Source organism: Mus caroli, chromosome 6 (assembly GCF_900094665.2).
Source record: "Mus caroli chromosome 6, CAROLI_EIJ_v1.1, whole genome shotgun sequence".
NCBI lineage: Eukaryota > Metazoa > Chordata > Mammalia > Rodentia > Muridae > Mus > Mus caroli.
Window position 1 is genome coordinate 30,917,781 of NC_034575.1, and position 20,825 is coordinate 30,938,605.

The following is a 20,825-nucleotide window of genomic DNA, read 5'->3' on the forward strand; positions in this document are numbered from 1 at the left end:
CCATTAAAATCATCTACAGCCTAAGAGTGGAGGAAGCAGCTGGAAAATATGATCTTCCCTGTCCGCCTCTCTACACAGTCATACCTGTGATTTCGTCAGTGCCGTGGGGACACCTAAGGCCAACCTCGGCAATGAGGATAATCTATCATGCTACCCTAGCTCGTTTGGTTCTGTCCCAAAAGTACAAGCTGTTTGAAAACTCCTCAGAGAGGCAGAGGTAGTTCTTATGAAGCTGGATCACTTGGCAGAGCTCTTGAAATATTAGATCATCGCATTTATCTTAAGAAAATCTCTGAAAGTGTGCTGATTTGGTTGGATGGAGACCAGCAACATGTCAGTTGTCGGAATGATTTCCCATAAAGCAGAATATAGCCTTAAACACTGGGAGTTCTGAATCAAAGAGTGGATGGTTTGTTATACTTGTGTGTTTGTGTGTGTGTGTGTGTGTGTGTGTGTGTGTGTGTGCGCGCGCGCGCACGTGCATTTACAATGTCAATGTCTTCATTACCTTATTCCTAGTCTTCTTTTGTACCATGAGTGAACTTCTATCCAGTCTTGACGCATACAAAAATCTGCCTTCATAGAGCACTGTTGTAAACATTCATGATCTAAACAGTTAAATCATTTCATTTTACAAATTATAATTATTTGCTGAATGGAAATGCTATGCAGTGGTGTGAGTCATCATATTTTGAGTTCGACAAACTTCAATTGGCAGAAGGTAGGTCATGATCTATTTCACAAGGGATGCTCACATCTCGGTGACATGACGTACAGGGTCATCAAAGTAGGGTATAAGGTGACACTCTGAGCAGCCAGTGGTGAGAGGCAGGTATAGCACTCAGATGATGAATGTGGTTATTGCTTTCAAGATATTGCCATTTGACAACTTGAAACTTTCATTGTTGGATACAGGAGAAATATTTTTCTTTTGTGGGAACTAAGGGTTTCTTCATTTTCTTGAGAAAATAAATAACCATCATATGTAATCTTTTCAGTTTAAATGTCTCAGTTGGTATCAGACAGCCAGCACCTGGGGAAGGCCAAACATCATTGCGTATGTTGGCTCTAAATAGCATAGATAAATTTAGAATCTCCACTTGCCAAATTGAGGATAATCTCTTTGGCTTGTAAAACTAGTTGTTCATGTTCTAATCCAATTCAAGAACCACTAGTGCAGTCTAGTGTAACTGGGTCATTATGGGGCCTCTCGTGGTTCCTTTGCATATTATCTCTCCTGATCTCCTTGCCTCTCTTCTCTCCTGATTGCTTACCAAGCCACTCACATGTTTAACTATTCTGTCAATATCACTGAATCAATGGGGATATCATCATGCTTGTTAACCATCTTGCTAGGGTATCCCTGTGGGCTTGTACATGTGTCTATGAAATTATACATATATCCATCACCAGATGAATGGAAAACAAAAGTATGGTGACTGTGTGTGTGTGTGTGTGTATGTGTGTGTGTAATGTAAACTTACTTAATTGTAAAGAAAAACAAAATTGTAAGATTTGCAGTAAAATGTTTGTGGAAAGTATAATAGTAAACAACATTGCCCAATCTCAAAAGATAAAAACCACAGGCACTATCTCTCATGCACAGCCATAGCCTAACATGCATGCATCTGTATATAAAACTTGTGTAGAAGTGGACAGTCCTAAATAACTGCAAAAGGAGATCAAGGAGGTGTGTGTAAAATGGTGCTGAGGAAGTCATGTTTGTGCGGTAGTAAGACACAAGTGATATGAAGACAGGAGTTACAATGTCAGGGAAATAATGACTCAGTGGGAAATTGAGGGGAAGGATGGTTTACTGTAATACTTAAGTGTCATAATGTGGGTTTGAAGGCATGGTTCAGTGGTCAAGAGCACTTGCTGCTCTTGCAGAGAACCCTGGGTTTGATTCCCAGCACCTACATCATAGTTCTCAGCCTTCAATTACAAGAGATCTGACATCTTCTGGGCTCCAGCAACACTAGGCAAACGTGGTGCACAGACATACATGCAGACAAAGCATCCTTCCTCACACATATGATAATAAAATAAAATAAAATAAAATAAAATAAAACCTTTCCAAATGTTATGATAACTAATACTTTGTATACTGATTTGAAAAATAAAATGAAGGAGTGGAAATCTTAGCAGAGAGATGAGTTGCTGCTGTAATTTTGCCCCTTATCCTTATTTAGATAGCTTCTACAATTTTCTGCATCAGGCAGACGAGTAGCTCCCTTCTGGGAGATTTTGGGATGAGGGATTTCCTTCCCTTCCCTTTCTTCTTAGCAAAGTACACAATGAAAAGAACATTTAGGAACAAAGAGCCATCCACAACTTATTTCAGTAATTGTGTTTAGGCTTGTGTGATTCCTAAATGTCACAGATATATAAATGTTGGTATTACAACAGAACTGAGAGGTAATTTAGTCCTTCATTACCTTCTCCACAACACAAAATAGGAGTGAAAGAACAGGCACTGGAAGAGCCATTGTTCTGGTCCAATTTTCCCAAGTAGGAGGCTGCTCTCAATACTTTGTCCTGTTCCCTAGGTGATGCAGGTCACACACATCTAAGTTGTCTTTGCCTAAGTGAGGACATGAAAAGTAAGAGATTTTCAAGATATCTGTTGTTAGCCAGGGTTACAAAATAAAGACTATTACCTGGAGGCTTCCAGTAAGGACCCAGTCTGGATGAGCTGTAAGGATCCTCTGTGGACCAGGCATTTGACTGACATTTTTATTCTCAGCATTCCATCTTTACAGTCATTGTGCATGACTGTGTTGTTGCAGGAAATCAGGGTAGGCATATATAGTTTGAGTGATGTTATCTGCCACTAACTGGTGGAATGTGACTAATAACCATAGTCCTTCCTCCATGGGTCATGTATTAAGCCAGAAGTAAACTGTTATGTATGTATGCTTCCTGGAACTTTCTTCCATAACCATTGCTTGGACCATGTTAATAGAAATGAGAAGATTTATTCTTTTATTATTAAACTGTGAATATCACTCATTAGATTCAGAAACCACATTGAAATATTCACTTGGTGACACAGTTGATATTCACTACAGATATTTAATACATCCCATTTTAGTCAGACTATAGTTATAAGGAGACACCGTGACAACAGCATCCCTTATAAAGTAATTATTACATTGGAGCTTGCTTACATTTCAGAGTTTTAGTCCATTATCATCATGACAAGATGTGTGGCAGCTTCCATGCAGTGCAGACATGGTAATATAGAAATAGCTGAGAGTTCTACATGTGCATCTATGGGCAGCAGGAAGAGAACGAGGGCCTGGTCCTTGCTTGGGCTTCTGAAGCCCCAAAGCCCATCCCTCGTGACAATCTTCCTCTAAAAGACCACACCTACTCCAACAAAGCCACATCTCTGAAACCTTCTAAGTAGTGCTACTCCCAAATGACCAAGCATTCAAATATATGAGCCTATAGGGCCATTCTAATTCAAACCACTACACATGCTGTTATTGAATCTTTAAGTTCTGGATGGATTCATTATATCTCTGCTTTTTTCTCTTCTTCGTTCAGGTTGTTTTCTTTTTCCAGTTTGTTCCTAAATAGTTTACTCTTTCTAACTTAATAATGAATTAAAATTACTCAATTATATGAAGTTTATAAAGCTTTTATCCATTCAATAAGCACCAAGGACATTGAAAGAACTAAAAGTTTGAAACATCTTGAAATGTGTTCTTATCTATATTTCTTGGAAAAAATATCATACAAAAGTATTTGAATAATAAAAGTTATGTTGTTAAAAAGTTCATTTAGTAAAATATAATATATCTTATATATTATATTATTTTATATATTATATATTTATAAAAATATGTTATATATTATAAAATATAATAAAAACACTTTTAGAATTAAAGTTTGTTCTGGTTTCAGGACAGTATAATGTAGTTACGTGCCTCACACATTCACAAGGCCTACTATCTCCCATACTATTTGTTTGGGCCATCATATATGGAAAACAGATATGGTCCTGACATTCAATTTAAATTATATGACTCTAGAGGAAGAGGATGGGAAATACCTAGACAGGAAACCATACTATGATAGTGGAAATGTTATGACTACTGCACCAGTATTTTGGAATGACAGGTCAATGTTGTCAGACAAAGACCTTTGGTCAAGATATATTTCCTAGGGAAGTCAGTACAGGAAAGGAGTTCTAGAAAGCCAGCAGTGGTAGCTAGTTCTATAAAGGAGGGGAAGGAAAGAGGGAGCAAGCAACTGGATGGCTGCAGCTTCTCTCTTCGGCAATTTGCAGGGTTAGACTAGACAATTAAAACCAGGTCATTTATTTTCCCCAAATAGCTTCTTTGAAGACACATGCAACCATGTGTTCCTGCTTTTACTTTATTGGATTCACTGGATAAGGCCACATGAATTGATAATATGAGTTTTCAAGTCAATATCCTAAGCTTGTATCTCTCTCACCAAATTAAAGAGTGGTGGGTTCTGAATTTGTAAGGTTTTTTTTTTTTTCTGTTGTTGTTTTTACATTTTTAATTAAAGTTCTGCTGAAACAGAGCTTGAATTGATTAACAATATTTTGTCCAATGACTATCTATGACTCCAATTTAGAATAGACTAGCTATGTGATAAACATGTCAGTTATTGAAAAAAGGGATGATTTAAACTCATCAGAAGTGATCACTCTTTTAACGTGAGTAGGAACATTTCCTGAAGCTTGAATAATGAATGCAATGTTTTATACAAAAATTCCCTCTCCATAAATAAGTTATGTGGGAACTTCAGCCCAACTTATCCCAAGTAGGATGCTACAAATCATTGTATTCCAGATTCCTGCCCTTTTGCAACACTTTTCAGATTTGAACTCTAACAGGATTGAGATTTCTAATCTTTAAAATGCAAAAAAGCAAGGAACATTGGCAATAGCTTTATCTGGTTTAATACCATAACAAGTATAATTGTAGCCTAAACATCCATATTAATGAGAAGCCTGGGGTTACTTATGGGTAAGAAGCCAGAAAGAAGACAGAAAACATAATATGAATTGATCATTTTGGCAACAGATGTGAGCATGCCCAGTGAAATGTGTTTTATCTAATACCAACTGGAGTCTTTGTGTACACTCTACCAACAGACATATTCATAACCTTGATGCACAATGTCCCCTGTTGTGATCCTTTGAGTGTTCTCTTAGCTTTCTTGCTGTATATTTATCTCTGAAATAAATCTCCCATCTAAGAGATGATTGGGCAGGCTTTATAAACAGCCAGCTGTGATCAGGAAACGAGCCACAGGATCTTGTAAGAGGTAATCAATTGGGAATTCGCCTTTATATAATACAAATGTGCATCAGCAGTGGCAAACTGATTTCTGATTTCATCCCAGGTCTGACACTGGATGCTTCGAACATTGTGCTTTCCTGTATTAAATCCCACATCTGATGAGTGAGTCTTGGATAAGGCACAAAGTGCCATACTCGGACTCACACTTTTGCATTGAGTGCAGTCTTTGGAAGAGGAGGGCTAAATAATCCCAAGGACATTGCTCTCACATAGCACTTTGCAAAAGCAAAATCAGAGCCTGGCAATTTTTAAAGATATTTCCAAAATCACCATGTATGAAAGAACAGAGGTCAAGCAACACAAGGAAATGACAGACGAGTAAACTTAATAAACCAACATCCATAAAGAATGCACAATTTCTAAGGAAAGGATGGGGGTGGATTGAGGGGAGGGAGGAGGAGAAAAGGAAATAGCACTGGGAGGGACGGTGGGAGGAGAAATTGCTGTCCAGATGTAATATATAACAGAAGAATAAATTAATTTAAAAAAGAATTGCACATTTTAATTGTCACTCAGTTGTGTTAGTTTCTGTTACAGTAGCAAGGTGCCTTAAAAACTAACTCAGGAGGACAAAAGAATAATTTTGATACAGAGTTTGAAAGTTACAGCTCATGAGGTAATGGCCTCATCATTATGAGCCTGTGACACTGAAGCATATCATAGGAGCAGGATATAGTGGGCTAAAAACTGTTCATCTCATGTCCACAAAGAGAAAGAGAATATGAAGATGCAGACCCTCACCTATCTTTAGGGTCATGTCCTCTGAGCTCTGAACCTCTCTAGTTAAGTCACATCCTTTACGGGTTTCACTATTATCTAATATAAACACCCTGAGGACTCGGACTTTATTACATGGAACTTTGGACATGGCTGAAGATCTAACCCAAAGCATTTATTTGGGTTTCAGCATTTTTAAAAATCGAATTATAACTATATCATTTCCTCCATCATAATTCTTCCTACATCTCCAAAACATGTCTACTCTCCTCTCACATCCGCAGCCTACTTTAACCATTCTTGTTACATATACAAATGCAAGAATAAGCATATATATATATGAAAGGACTAAGTAGGATATATATATATATATATATATATATGACTAAGTAGGTTATATATAACCTACTTAGTCCTTTCAATTCATGTAGCCTGCATGTATAGGGCTGACCACGTCGTATAAGTTAACCAATCAGAAGCTTATCCCTAGAAAAGACTACTCCCTCTCTCAACAGTTGTTAATTGCTTGTAACTCTTCATAGAGAGGGGAACCAATGAGATTTCCCCATTGCGTTGGGATGTCAGAACTACTCAGACCTTGTTCAGGCAGATGTGTTGTTGCAATTTCATGGGCATAGCCTCCTGTGGTTGATCTTAGCCAAAAGGCTGAGAAGCAATATAGCTCCTTATCATGTCTACAAGGTACAATCTCATAGAAGACTTACTAGGCTTCTGGCTCTTGTAATCTTTCTGAACATCCTCCATGTTTCTTGAGTCTTGGATGTAAGGTCATATTGTGGATGTATCAGTTAGGGCTAGGCACCCATAGTCAGTTACTCTCTGCATTTTGATCATTTGCAGCTTTCTGTAAAGGTCTCCTCCTTCATTTACATTTCAAATGCTATCCCAAAAGTTCCTTATACCCTCCCCTCCCCCCCCCTGTTCCCCTATCCACCTACTCCCACTTCTCCGCCCTGGCTTTCCCCTGTACAGAGGCAGATAAAGTTTGCAAGACCTAGGGTCCTCGCCGACTAGGCCATCTTCTGATACATATGCAGCTAGAGACACGAGCTCTGGGGGTACTGATTAGTTTGTATTGTTGTTCCTCCTATAGGGTTGCAGACCCCTTCAGCTCCTCAGATACTTTCTCTAGCTCCTCCATTGGGGGCCCTGTGGTGTTCCATCCAATAGCTGACTGTGAGCATATGGGATGGATCCATGGGTGGGGTAGTCTCTGGATGGTCCATCCTTTCGTTTTAGCTCCAAACTTTGTCTCTGTAACTCCTTCCATGGGTATTTTGTTCCCTATTCTAAGGAGGAATGAAGTATTCACACGTTGGTCTTCCTTCTTGATTTTCTTGTGTTTTGCAAATAGTATCTTGGGTATTCTAAGTTTCTGGGCTAACATCCACTTATCAGTGAGTGCATATCAAGTGACTTATTTTATGATTGGGTTACCTCACTAAGGATGATATCCTCCAGATACATCCATTTGCCCAAGAATTTCATAAATTCATTGTTTTTAATAGCTGAGTAGAACTCCATTGTGTAAATGTACCACATCTTCTGTATCCATTCCTCTGTTGAGGAACATCTGGGTTCTTTCCTGCTTCTGGCTATTATAAATAAGGCCTCTATGAAACTCTTATCTGTTGCAGAATTAATTATTCAAAAGTAACAACCTGAAACTCAAAGAGTTCCTATAAAAGCAAGCGATGGCACAGTGCCCAAAGAGCAGAACAGCAAGTGGGAGGTGAATAGGTACAGTGTGCCCAATGGTGGCCAAGAGTAGGTCCCTCAAATGGGCTCAGTGCATTCTCACATCTGTCCCCACTTCCCATTATGTTATTGGTGAGGAAATTCCCCCTCTATTATGACAAAAATATGCAAATTAAGCACAAAACAAAAGTATGTCTTAGGAAAACTTGAAAAATAAAATAAAATAATGCACATTTCTAAGTTAAAATGGTGAGATAGACCCAGGACAAATGCTCCTATTTTAAACAGAATGGATAAAAAATTAATTATGAAGAGAAGGCAGCCTAAAGCAAGACTGAAGAGCAGCAGATCAAGAATTAAATCCTAATCCCTATGGCCACCATCCCGGACACACTGGGATGAGCCTGGAGCAACTAATAATTTGGATAGCCTTTTTTGGTTTTGGCTGGTCTCAGCCCACATGGTCACATACTTGAGCTGCCTTTGTTAGCTGTCTCTAGCTTTCCATGAAGATAACATGCTTCTAGTCTCCTAACACAGCATTCTGAAGTTCTACCTTGTTTCACTGGACAGACTTCTGCACATCATCAGATATATTTCAATGATAAGTAAATGCTGCGCATTTCTTGGTATCAGTCCAATAAAATGATTTATGACATTCAATTAAAAGGAAAAATGAACAAAAAGCCTGTTAAGTATCTTAGGTTTTTTTTTTTCAATATATACAACATTTGTAATTTCTAGAGATAACAAAAGGGGGAAGACAACATTTGTAATTTCTAGAGATAACAAAAGGGGGAAGGAAACTTTTTTTTTTTTGCATTAGCAACATAACTTTGGAGTTTACTGAAGGTGCTCACTGAGAACTGTGGATATTCTCATATCCATGTGGGGGAAAGGAGATGTGGTGCTCACACTGACCGTGTGATGAGATTGAAGGGAGGACCAATTAAGTTAGACAATTGATGAGCTACCCAGTGAGTGAAAGGATTGATTGAAGTAAACACTCCTGACTTAAACGAGACACCAGAGGAAATTCTATTTTTCTGGGATTCCCCTAAGAAATCAATACCATGGTGTATTTTTATGTAAAAATAAAAATAAAAGGGAACTGAAGTAGATAAAATTAACTTTCAATACCCTTGAATTGGTAGCATCCTGGGGTTCCTATCAAAACCTAACTCAAACAGGACTGTTGAATGTTATGCTCTCAATTCAAGACTCACAAGCACCTATGAATGTCGATTAATTCAATCCATAGTTCCCAGGCAGGCTAAGATATCTCTTATTGATCAGAATTAGTGTACATATCAAAAATAGGAAATAAAAAGCACAATTATTTCTCAGCCACTAACAATATGAAAGTAAGAACAAATAAGACAGAAAATAACTACTTTAAAATGTTTAAAGCTATAACAGTGAAAACAAAAAGAAAGAGCCTTAAAAAACTATCAGGTAAATATAGAACAAGAGAAACAAAATCCCTACCAGTGAGAACTATAGTTATTAGATTTAGCATAAACTTAACACAATATATGCAAGTGAAAAAATGATAATATCATTAACCTAAGAAGCTCTGCTGCTGGAATGCAAAATGATAATGCTAGCTAATGTAAACAGTTCATTGATAACTTAGAGAGTAAAACATAATCTTAGCTTACAACCTAGTGATCTCACAGTGAGATGATAAATACCAGAGAGATCAAATATACACTCAGTGTAATAACCAGGAATGATGAGATGGTTATGAATGAAGTGATTGTATTTATAGTCAACTTTGTGAAGTAATATACTCTAGTGGTATGATCATACCTGCAGTGGAAGATAATTAAGAGGAATTTACAAATGATATGTGCAAATTACCTAGATGAAACAAAGAATACAGACTTACAAGATAATATGGTATACCATTCATATATATGTATATATATGCATATATACATAAATATATACATATATGTATATATATATATGAAAGAATATATGTAGCATTTTGTTCTATGGTAATGTCATAGTTGTCTTGATTGTTAGTTGATGTAGTAGGGCCTGGCTCACTGTGGGTGAGACCATGCTCCAGGCAGGTGGTGCTGGGTTATATAAGGCAGTTAGGTAATTATGTACGTGCAGGTGAGCTAACAGGCAGCCTTCTTTTTCAGTTTCTTCCTCTAGTTCCTATTTGAGTTCCTGTCCTAACTATTCTCATTGATAGACTGTTTCCTGAAAGTGTAAGCCAAATATACCCTTAACCCACTCAAGTTGCTTTCAGTCAGATTCTTTATTACAGGAACAGAAAGGAAAGGAAACTAGTGCAGACAACATCCTGGGAGGGATAAATATCATTGGTGATGATAGAAGGTTGACTACAAAGGAAGCTAAGGACGTTGGGAAGGTAGTGATGTAACCTGTACATGCTGATTGTGGTGATTGGTACATAACTCTGCATTTGTCAGAAATCACAATGCTTAATGGAAAAGAGTGACTTGTATTTTTGGAAATAGGAGTCAAAAATAAAATTTATAATATAAATTAAAACAACCGAAGGCAATTTGTTATAAATTATATGGCTTTATACTAACCCATCTGATGAGGCTTCACCAAGAAATTTATCTGGGAGATTAATCTATGATTAATGGATCTAACAATTAAGTCTCTGTGGTTGCTAACTGACATTTCTCCAAAAATGATTGATACTGAAGATGGATTGATACAATAAACAATTTTAATCAAACACTCTATAGAACTATAGCTATTAAACCATAACAGGAAGCAGATGCTCATTTAATCTTGAGTGACACTTATTAACAGTGTTAAAGAACACCAAGCACAAAAATGAATGTTCTAGAAGCTGGCTGCAGCAGATATCCATTACCATATCTAAGTGTGAGGATACACACACAGGGCCTAGTGGGAAGACTTCATAAATTACTTGACTTGAAAGTCCAAGCATCAATGTTTTATCCCCATAACCCACATAAAAGTATCAACTGTGGTGACACTTGCTGATAATCTCAATAGTGGTGAGGACAGAAGCAATTAGATCCCTGGAGCTCCCTAGCCATCTTTTCCTGCCTAATTAGTGTTCTGTAGGTCAATAAGAAACCCTTTCTCTAAGGAAATTGGCAGTGTTTCTAAGAGTGACAGGCAAGGTTGTCCTCTGGCCCACTCTGTCTTCTGGCTCTTACATTCCAGCAACCTCTCTTGTGCTGTTTCCTGAGCTTTGGAGAAAGTGGTATAAATGACCTATTTAGAGTTGAATAACTAAAAATCACTTACTCTTGTATCTTGAGGAGCCATCCATCCCTACATTAGAAAAAGAAACTTCTCTGGATGCTGCTCAAAGTGGCACTTGTAGGTGTGTATAAACCTAATTTTTTAGAAATCAGCATGGTGCCATGGCCACTTAGTTAAACCACAGCAGTGAGTTCTCCCTAGGGCACAAGAGCACCTAAGTATGGCCTTTGACTGGGTTTATAGTACTATTTGTGGATTCCCTCTTATGGAGCAAGCCTCAGATTCAACCAAAGAGTGGATGGTTATAAGCACAACTGTGCCATTATGTACCAGTGGACATATCTTGCCTGGAAGGTTGGTATTGTAGGTCCTAGGGTTACCTTCCAACAGCCTTCATGGTGACAACCCTGTTCCTGCCTTATTTCTCTACCTTGAAACCAAGGTGTGTTGTTACAGTATATCTCAATCAAAATCCTCATAATTTTAAATATATAGTGATCACCTATCACCTATATGACCGTATGAGATGGCTATTATAATCATTTACACTTTACAGATTAAGTGTTTAGGACATGAAGAATTTGAAAAACTTCTCTCCATAGTCACATCAAGTATTGTCTGTAGGACTCAGAAATCAGGAAACTTGATGCAGCTCTGTGACATCTAGACTCATAAATTTATCAAAAATACAAAGTAAGAGTAGAGTTAAATTCCATACACTATTAGAATCATAGGACAGACTAATTTAATTGTGGTTATTTACATATCTTTATCTTTGGGCTTCAATTTCCCAGTTTTGTAATGTTTGGATCTGTGTTCTTTTTCTCCAGAATACTGGACAAACATATGCCATTTTTATTGAGACAGGCATCTTTATGTTGCTGAGGTTTCATTAGTACAGTGTCTTTATGTCATTTCTTGTTGACATTTATATGTGTGGTGTCATTTGATCCTATTGAAAACTTGTGAGGGGAAAAGGCTGAATATATTTGGAAAGGAAAACTGGCTGAGGTGAACGTTTTCAGCCTTGAGTACAGCGAGGCCGTGGACATGATTTACTGAATGGGCTCTTCTGACCCATATCCAAAAATAAGCCTCATGAGCAGTTGTTAAATGTAGAATTGAAAAGTGAAGAATTGAACTGATGGGTAATTTTCCCCCAAAATGAGGTTGCATATACCAGCAGACCACACTTTTAGAGTGGGAGACAATGATTTAGGTGAACAGAAGCTGAGAGAACTCTGGTGGTTGTAAGCTTCTTTTCCTATGACAGCAGACCCTGCAGAGTAATTTTCTTGTCCTGTCTTCTAACTACCTGGTACCAACACATGTGCTGAAAAAGGTGGGAATACCGTCAAATTAGATACAGAAATGTGTCCATGTGACGGCAGTATTCCTTTTTCTCTGTAAGGAGCTTACACACTGCTGGTATCCCAACAATGAACAAAATATTAATATCAAGAATGGAGGGAAGAGTGGGTGAAGGGCAACACAGAGACAGAAAGATAAAAGGTTCCAGAAAACTCAGTGGTTAGAACTTCTGAAAAAGCTCTAGCATTGAATGTATAGGATAGAGCTCGAGACAATATAATTCATTAAGTATTGTGTAAAAAAAAAAAAAGGATTGTGTAAAAAATGTGTAAAAAGTATAGCAGGGCAATAACTACATCATTCAGCCACAGAAAAAAATGAAAATTAGAAGAGAGAGAGAATAATTTTTTCTCACATAAGTTTATGGGGCTAGAAGGAAAATGTTAAAAGTAAAAACATTTCACATTTCTCCTACTTGGATGAAGCTTCTGCTATCTGGAATCATTTATCCAAGTTAAGAGATCGAATGCTTTGTTTGTGGGAAACTAATCAATATCAGAGAATAGAAATAATAAATCTGCCTTTGGTGGTTGCCCAATTAAATGGCCTGTGTAGATAATTCTGTAGTGAACTCAAATATTGCAGAAACAGTCTCAAGTGGATTTCTGCCACTTATTGACTGTTTAAACTCTCCAAATGGGTGCACATAAACCATCCCCCAAAACAAGGAGAACCCAAATGAAAAGCAGAAAAGAATGAACTGGGAGGGACATTTATGAAGAGGGTATAAAAGAGGAAAGCTAATCTATTTCAAGGCTATCAAAGAATATATGTGAAAATAATTACCAGCAGTTGTTAAGACTAAAAAGAAGCAAATGTCAATGTCACTGACGTGGAAAACATGGAAAAATGGTGCTCCCTAAAATCTCAAACATTGCTGAGAGAACTATCAATTAGCATAGACATTAAAGAAAACAGTATAGACATTTAAAGAGAAAACTAGATGGCAAGCTACCATGAGATTCATCAATCCCTTTACTGGGCAAATATCCAAGTGAAGGGAGATCAGTATGCTGGAGAGACATTTTCCCTTGTGTGTTTGATGAGGCAATGTTCCCAGCAGGCAAGATGCACAGTCAGCACAGGCATCCATAGACAGAAGAGTGAGTGAAGAAATGGCAGGGAATATCTACAGTGGTGACCTGCCAAAGAGAAGAGAAAAATCCTATCAGATGCACCAATATAGGCAGGAATATAGACATTGTGTTAAATTAAAAAAAAAAAAAAAACAACCTAGTCAGGCATAGAAGTTCTCACCACCACAAGTTCTCACAGATACAGTGTTACAAAAGCAGATCTCACAGACATAGAGAATATGTTAATGATGTACCAGAAATCTGGTATGGGTGTTGGGAAGAAAGGATGGATCCAGTTTTGCTAATGGAGCTAGGGGTGCAGATAGATAGGAAATATTGCTTCTCATAGTCTATAGCACAGGAGGAAAACTAGTTAAATACAACATATTTCCAAATAACTAATAAAGGGCACTTTGAATGCTATTGACCTGTCTTAGTTGCTGTGAAGAGACACCATGACCAAGACAACTCTTATAAGGGCAAGTGTTTAATTGGGACTGCCTTATAGGTTCAGAGGTTTAGTCCTTTATCATGAGGCAGGAAGCATGGTAGCATCCAGACAGAGAGAGTACTGCAGAAGGAGCGGAGAGTTCTACACCTTGTTCCTAAGGCAAACAGGGGAAGACTGACTCCCATGTGGCTAAGAGGAGGGTCTCAAAGGCCACCCCCACAGTGACACACTTGCTCCAACAAGGCCACAATTCCTAATAGTGCCATTCCCTGGGCCAAGCATATTCAATCTACCATATAAACCACATAAATTTCCAAGATGATGGATATGCCAGTTATCTTGGTCTGATCTTTATAGACCATATGCATAATTGGAATTTAGTTTAACTCCGTAGATGCATGTAGCTTTTATGTGTGGAATGTTTTTAATTAAAATGTAAACATAAAGCTGTAGACAACCACTGTCCCAGAGGTTCCCTGTCATCCCTGATCCCTTCACGTGTATATCAACTGGTTGATTACAGCTTAGTATTTCTCAATTAGCCCACTGATTTTGAGTACTGTTTTGCCGTGATTGTTCTCATGCTCTTGTCCACCACGTGCCTCTGTGCAAACCTCACCTTAAACTCCATCAGAAATCTCTGTACTTGCAAAAATAAAATGATGGATAATAGAAAACATAAAATAAAGTTAGAGGATCAGCCTCAAAGTTTATAGACTAAGTAATCAAGATCTCTGTAGAGAGCATTGAAAAACAGAGGGTGGAAAGCGTGATGATATTCAAGGCAAGCTCTGAATAACATAGTTGTGTGATTAACGGTGCCTGTCAAGTATGCAAGCTCATAACACAAACCACCTACACCTACACACTACTGTAAAACTTCAAAGCCAGAGAGCAGGAGATTATTAAAATTTCCAGAGAGAGTGAAAGAAAGAAAAAAAAACTTACACAGAAAACAATGAAAGATTTTTTAAACCATAGTATTGCAGACGACTATTATTAAACATTTTAAATAAAAATATTGATTCTGCATGCAGTTCTCTCTTTCATAAGATTGGAAGTCAAAGGGAAAAATACCTTAAAAAATGAATAACTTCTTAAGCTTCCCTTCTAGAAAGTATTACGAGCACCTTTTAAGAGCAGAGGTAATTCAGGAAGTTGGAGCTTTAACACAGAATAGAGTAAGGAAGATTTTTTCACACCAGGCAGGCCCAAGTAAACAACTATATACTAGATCTTGGAAAAAACAAGTCCAGGCTGGACCATGTGATCTCAGCACCACAAAGCTCATGTCTCTAAAGGAGAGGAAAAGTAGATAGGAAAACTAATGTCTTGGCATCACCTCAGAGAAGACAAAATTTCAAAGCATCCCCCAAAAAATGTCCAGAGGAAAAGTTGTGCCCCACTCTCCTAGGTTCTTTTGATCAAATTTGGCTGCTTCATTTCTGCTTAACGCTAGGTTTTTACTGCTCTAGTTGGAACCAGATGTAAAGGGTTTTTTTTTTTTTTTTCCTACTCAATTCTCCATTCCTCATCTTTGTAACGGAGGCATCACTTTCCACTACAATTGGAGAAAGCAGAAACATGTTACAGCTGGCTAGCTGAAAGATGCTATGTGGGACTAGTATTATATTAACATAGCTAACAACAGTGAGGACTCTTGAAGACCCTGTGGAAAAGAAGGTAGTCGCACATACATTCAACACTTCCCAGTAGTATGACATTGGAGATGAATAAAAGACTTTTAAGCTTACCTCAAATTGTGAATATGCACTAAAGCCATCCATATAGAAACGCAGGTAAGAAACTTTTATGAGAAACTAGCCTGTCACAGGGAACCCTATTAATGCTTAGAATACCTCATGGCCATCTGTCTCAAGGCCAAAGTGTGGTCACACGGCTACAGGTGTGAACATCAAAGAAAAAGAACATACTCATGACTGTGCCCTCTAGCACTTTAAACACAACTTGGGCAGACATTTCTTCTGCAGTCAAGGAGACGGGCATGTGTGGCTTATTTTATGTCCTTAACTGTCTTTCTGGTAGATACCCTAGAACTATTTACCAAGTTTCATGAAGAATTATTCATCATGCCATTTTATTATTCTTATATAACACAAGTCTTAGATTTTAGCTCTTTCCTCTTTCAGCCATACATCTTTCGACAACACAGTAGTTATTTATCAGTATGTGAAGGCAGCTACTATATGCTTTTAGATATAGAAAATGCATTTGGAGCCCCTTTTGCTATGTGTGAAATTCAGAGTTCTGGAGTTATTTGCTTTGAGAAACTGTATATCACCTTCCCATCCCAAACAATTTTTCTTCTTTGAGCAATCATACTCCATCTTTCCATAGATACATTTTAATACTACTCAGATTTATAGCCTGAAGAAGGAAGATCTGATTTAGTCACTCATCGTGTAACTGAATAAGATGTCCTGTTTTTGAGAGAAGTCAAGGTTTATCACAAAAGAAACCTGCACAACCATGGCCCTAGGATCAGAAGTCTGAGGTCCCAAGGACACGCACCTGATTTCAGAAGGTTAGGACTGTCACATGATTAAGCATCATCTGCATCCCATGTGTACTGGCTAGTTTTGTGTCGACACAGCTGGAGTTATCACAGAGAAAGGAGCTTCAGTTGAGGGAATGCCTCCATGAGATCCAACTGTAAGGCATTTTCTCAATTAGTGATCAAGGGGGAAAGGCCCCTTGTGGGTGGGACCATCTCTGGGCTGGTAGTCTTGGTTCTATAAAAGAGCAGGCTGAGCAAGCCAGGAAAAGCAAGCCAGTAAAGAACATCCCTCCATGGTCACTGCATCAGCTCCTACTTCCTGACCTGCTTGAGTTCCAGTTCTGACTTCCTTGGTGATGAACAGCAGTATGGAAGTGTAAGCTGAATAAACCCTTTCCTCCCCAACTTGCTTCTTGGTCATGAGGTTTGTGCAGGAATAGAAACCCTGACTAAGACACCATGCCTCGTAAAGAGTGAGTTTTCACGTTGTTCTTACTACTATGCATCATTGTTGTTTTTGCATGAAGTTAATTCAAAGTTAGATAATCCAAGTAGTTGCAATCCAATTCAAAAAAGTTCTATCATTTTCTCATTAATCTTTTGTACTATACTGAAATTTTACATAGGAACTTTCTGGTCGGAGCTATTTCTTTATCTATTATAGTTTTCAAGTAGAAGTAAATTACCTGGTAGTGATAACTGTTTGCTATACAATGAGAATGCATGATGTTCAAGACTTGCATTGAATGATTGTTTCTAAACATTCAGACCTCATGGTTTAACTGCCATGCTATGAAAAGCCTTCCATTCTCTGCATCTGCCCTAACCATTTATTGTTCCCTTTGAAAATAGTCCCCTTTTCTCAAAGTTCTCCAAATCCCTTCCTATGAATTCTAGTTTGTAGATAACAAAATAAATTCCCTCTCTTGACAAAATAAATTCCTTTATTTATAAATGATATGTTTGGCAGGAATACACTACCTAGACTAAAAGAAGGTGGGTTGAGCCTTTTGAGCATGCTCTATATTTCGAGAATTCTTGCCCTGGGGAGGGACTTCTCTTTCATCTATGCCTTGTACTGTCTCTACTCCACTCCCAATTTCTTCTCACTTTGTTCATGAGGAAACCAGAGGATGATTATAAAACATCTATCCAAAGTTCCATGGTTCCATGTGGCTGCTGGCGAGTCTCGTGCTCTTTCATTGAATGTCTTTATACCCTAATGGAAACCATATGGATAAAGTCTCACCACATTCTACCATGCTAATGAAAATACACCCTAGTTTATTTACACCAATGTTTTAATTCACTGCTAATATTCGATGATGAGGTCATTTCAGATTGCAGAACAGTTAAAGAGAGTAAAGGTCAGAACACCCAGATCAGTGGACACAGATGCACATGACCACTCTTCCCATTTTATTTTAAGAAGTTCATGGTCCCTATGTGCTTCTACTAATGAGGAGCCTAATGACTTTTCTCCATATTTCCAATTACATGGGGACCAGGCCTTTGAGAACAAGAGAAACACACACACACACACACACACACACACACACAGAGAGAGAGAGAGAGAGAGAGAGAGAGAGAGAGAGAGAGAGAGAGAGAGAGAGCTGGCCAGTAAGGAAGAAGCTACACAGAATGAAAGTACGACAATCTGAATTAAATTTTTTTTTCCAGAGTGCTAAAGAGGTTGTTTCCAGAACTTGCATGGTGGCTAATAACTGCCACTAACTCCATTTAAGAACATCCAATGGCCTCTCCCGTCCGGCCTCTGTAAGCATCAGCATGTACATGACGCACAAAAACTCATGGAGGAACACACATAAAAATAAAATATGTTTTCACAGAAAACTATTTTAAGCGTTTTTACTTATACGATAGATCTAAATTTAAAAGCATATAGAAAGAAAGAAAAATATTAACACGACTGAAAACCTATGCACTGAAAATACTGTAGCATAGGCCCTAGATCAAGTATCTATTTTTAATTGTGAAAAAAGGTAGGAAAATGTAGTTTACAAAGCTCAAAGAATTTGTCACACTAGAAAAAAAAGGTAAACCAAATCTACTTATAGCTTTTGGGTTTTAAAAACAGAAGAAAAGAGGAAGTGACTTCTTTTTTAGGTCCTCCCCCCCCCCCACAACTAAAATATGCTCCTCCGGGATTTCAAAGCCTTGCTTTCACAGCTCCTGTAACTTAAGCCATAGAGGAGTGACAGTAGCATCGTGTGCTTGTAGAATCCTGTGCCTATCTCTTAATGATCTCGCTCTTTCTATGGGTACTCGCTGTGTGGACCCCTCTATGCACTCGTTGCCCCTTCTAGGAGTACTGTGGACCTGTCCATGAGCTCGCTGCCCCTTCAAGCAGCATCATGGACCCCTCCAAGCGTTTGCCCTGTGGACCCTTCCTTGCACTCGCCTTGTGGACCCCTCCACACAGTCTCCTTGTGGACCCCACCATGTGCTCCCCTTGTGGACCCCCTCCATGCGTTTGCCCTGTGGACCCCTCCATGTACTCGCATTGTTGACCACTCCATGTGCTCCCTGTCCCTTCCAGCAGCACTTCACAAAGCTGCCTCTCTTCCTTCCCTACATGCAGTTCCTTTCAAGTGGTAGGTGTTCCTCTTTCTACTCAAGACAGCTGTCATCTCTTCCCTCTGCCTTCCTCCATTCTTATTCTGGAATTTATCGCTTAATTCCCAGTCCCCAGGCTAGATGGTGACAGCTAAAGATGATTAGCATGCATGGGCTATGAGGTGTAGCTTGTCATGGGCCTCAGTGACGAACAATGTCATCCGGCAGGCCTCTTTTCTCCCACATAGAACCCTCATTTCCCAAGCTGTGTTGCTATGAATTAGTTCCACCTAGAAAGTATACTTATTTCTTTAAAAAAAATTGTTTACTCCAAAGTTGTACCTTCCTAATGCCCAGAATCCTCCTATGAGTTAAACCTGGCCCAGTAACCTCACCACCGCCACTTCAGGTCTCTCCATACCCTTTATCAACTTACATTCCCTAAACAATGTAATGATAGGGAAACAAAACAAAACAAAATACTGAAAATTTTCTGTTTGCATTTTATATATGATGGCAATTAACTCCTTAAAATAAAAAGTCTCCAAAGGAAGGAGTAAGCTTAACTGGAGTCTTTGGGTCAGTGATTCTTAGTGTTTTACGTATACGATCTCCTCTAGTGAAGTCTTAATGTTTCTTCAAAATTTAAATTCCTGGAAAGTCAGCATTTACTGTCTGGCAGATTCTGGGTGGGTAGGAGACCTGTAGCTAGGCAATCTGCATTTTCAGTCGGTTCCAAAACCATTCACATACAGTCAAATTTTAGAATTGGTTCTTTTTAAAAGTCTGAGAATGGGGAGATGGCATGTATTGTATTCTTAGGCAAATGGATGGATCTGGAGAATATCAGCCTGAGCGAGGTAACCCAATCACAAAAGAATATATATGGTATGCACTCACTGATAAATGGATATTAGCCCAGAAGCTTGGAATACCCAAGATTCTATTTGCAAACCACACGACACTCAAGAAGAAGGAAGACCAAAGTGTGGATACTTTGATCCTTCTTAGAAGGGGGAACAAAATACCCATGGAAGGAGTTACAGAGACAAAGTAGCAGAGACTGATGCAGAGACTATACCACCTGGGGATCCATTCCATATACAACCACCAAACCCAGACACTAGTGTGGATGCCAACAAAAGCTTGCTGACAGGAGCCTGTTTCCTGAGAGGCTCTGCTAGTGTCTGACAAATACAGAAGTGGATGCTCACAGACATCCATTGGACAGAGCACAGGGTATGTACCTAAGGAGCTAAAGAGGTTTGCAGCCCCATAGGAACAACAAAATGAACTAACCAGTACCCCCCAGAGCTTCTTGGGACTAAAATACTAACCAAAGAAAACACATGGTAGGATTCATGGCTCTAGCTGCATATATAGCAGAGGATGGCCTAGCTGGTCATCAATGCCCCAATATAGGGGAATGCCATGGCCAGGGAGTAAGAGTGGGTTGGTTAGTGAGCAGGGGTAGGGGTAGGGGATGGAGGCTTTTGGAGGGGAATCCAGGAAAGGGGATAACATTTGAGATGTAAATAAAGAAAATATCTAATAAAAAAAAAAACAAATAAAAAAAGAAAGAAAGAGTACAAAAAAGTCACAACTTCAGCCCTACTGATGTCCAATAGTGGGATGAAGTTTCATTCCATGAAATGACAGCAAGTATAGGACCCCAGAAATCTAGAAGCAGGGGCTTTGGAAGACATCATTAAAAGAAATTCTCGAGAAGCACCTGAAAAAATGTTCAACATCCTTAATCATCAGGGAAATGCAAATCAAAACAACCCTGAGATTCCACCTCACACCAGTCAGAATGGCTA

At 38.6% G+C, this 20,825-nt stretch overlaps 1 long non-coding RNA gene across 1 annotated transcript in view; it reads right to left on the reverse strand.

The window, feature by feature from the left end:
* Nucleotides 1-935: 935 nt before the first annotated feature.
* The window catches only part of LOC110296618, a 115,659-nt gene continuing 95,769 nt past the window's right edge, over nucleotides 936-20,825 (reverse strand). The window contains exons 3-4 of the long non-coding RNA XR_002378193.1: nucleotides 6,788-6,943; nucleotides 936-2,584 (exon numbers count right to left, since the gene is read on the reverse strand). This is a non-coding gene — a long non-coding RNA (uncharacterized LOC110296618). The remainder of the gene's footprint in view (nucleotides 2,585-6,787; nucleotides 6,944-20,825) is intronic.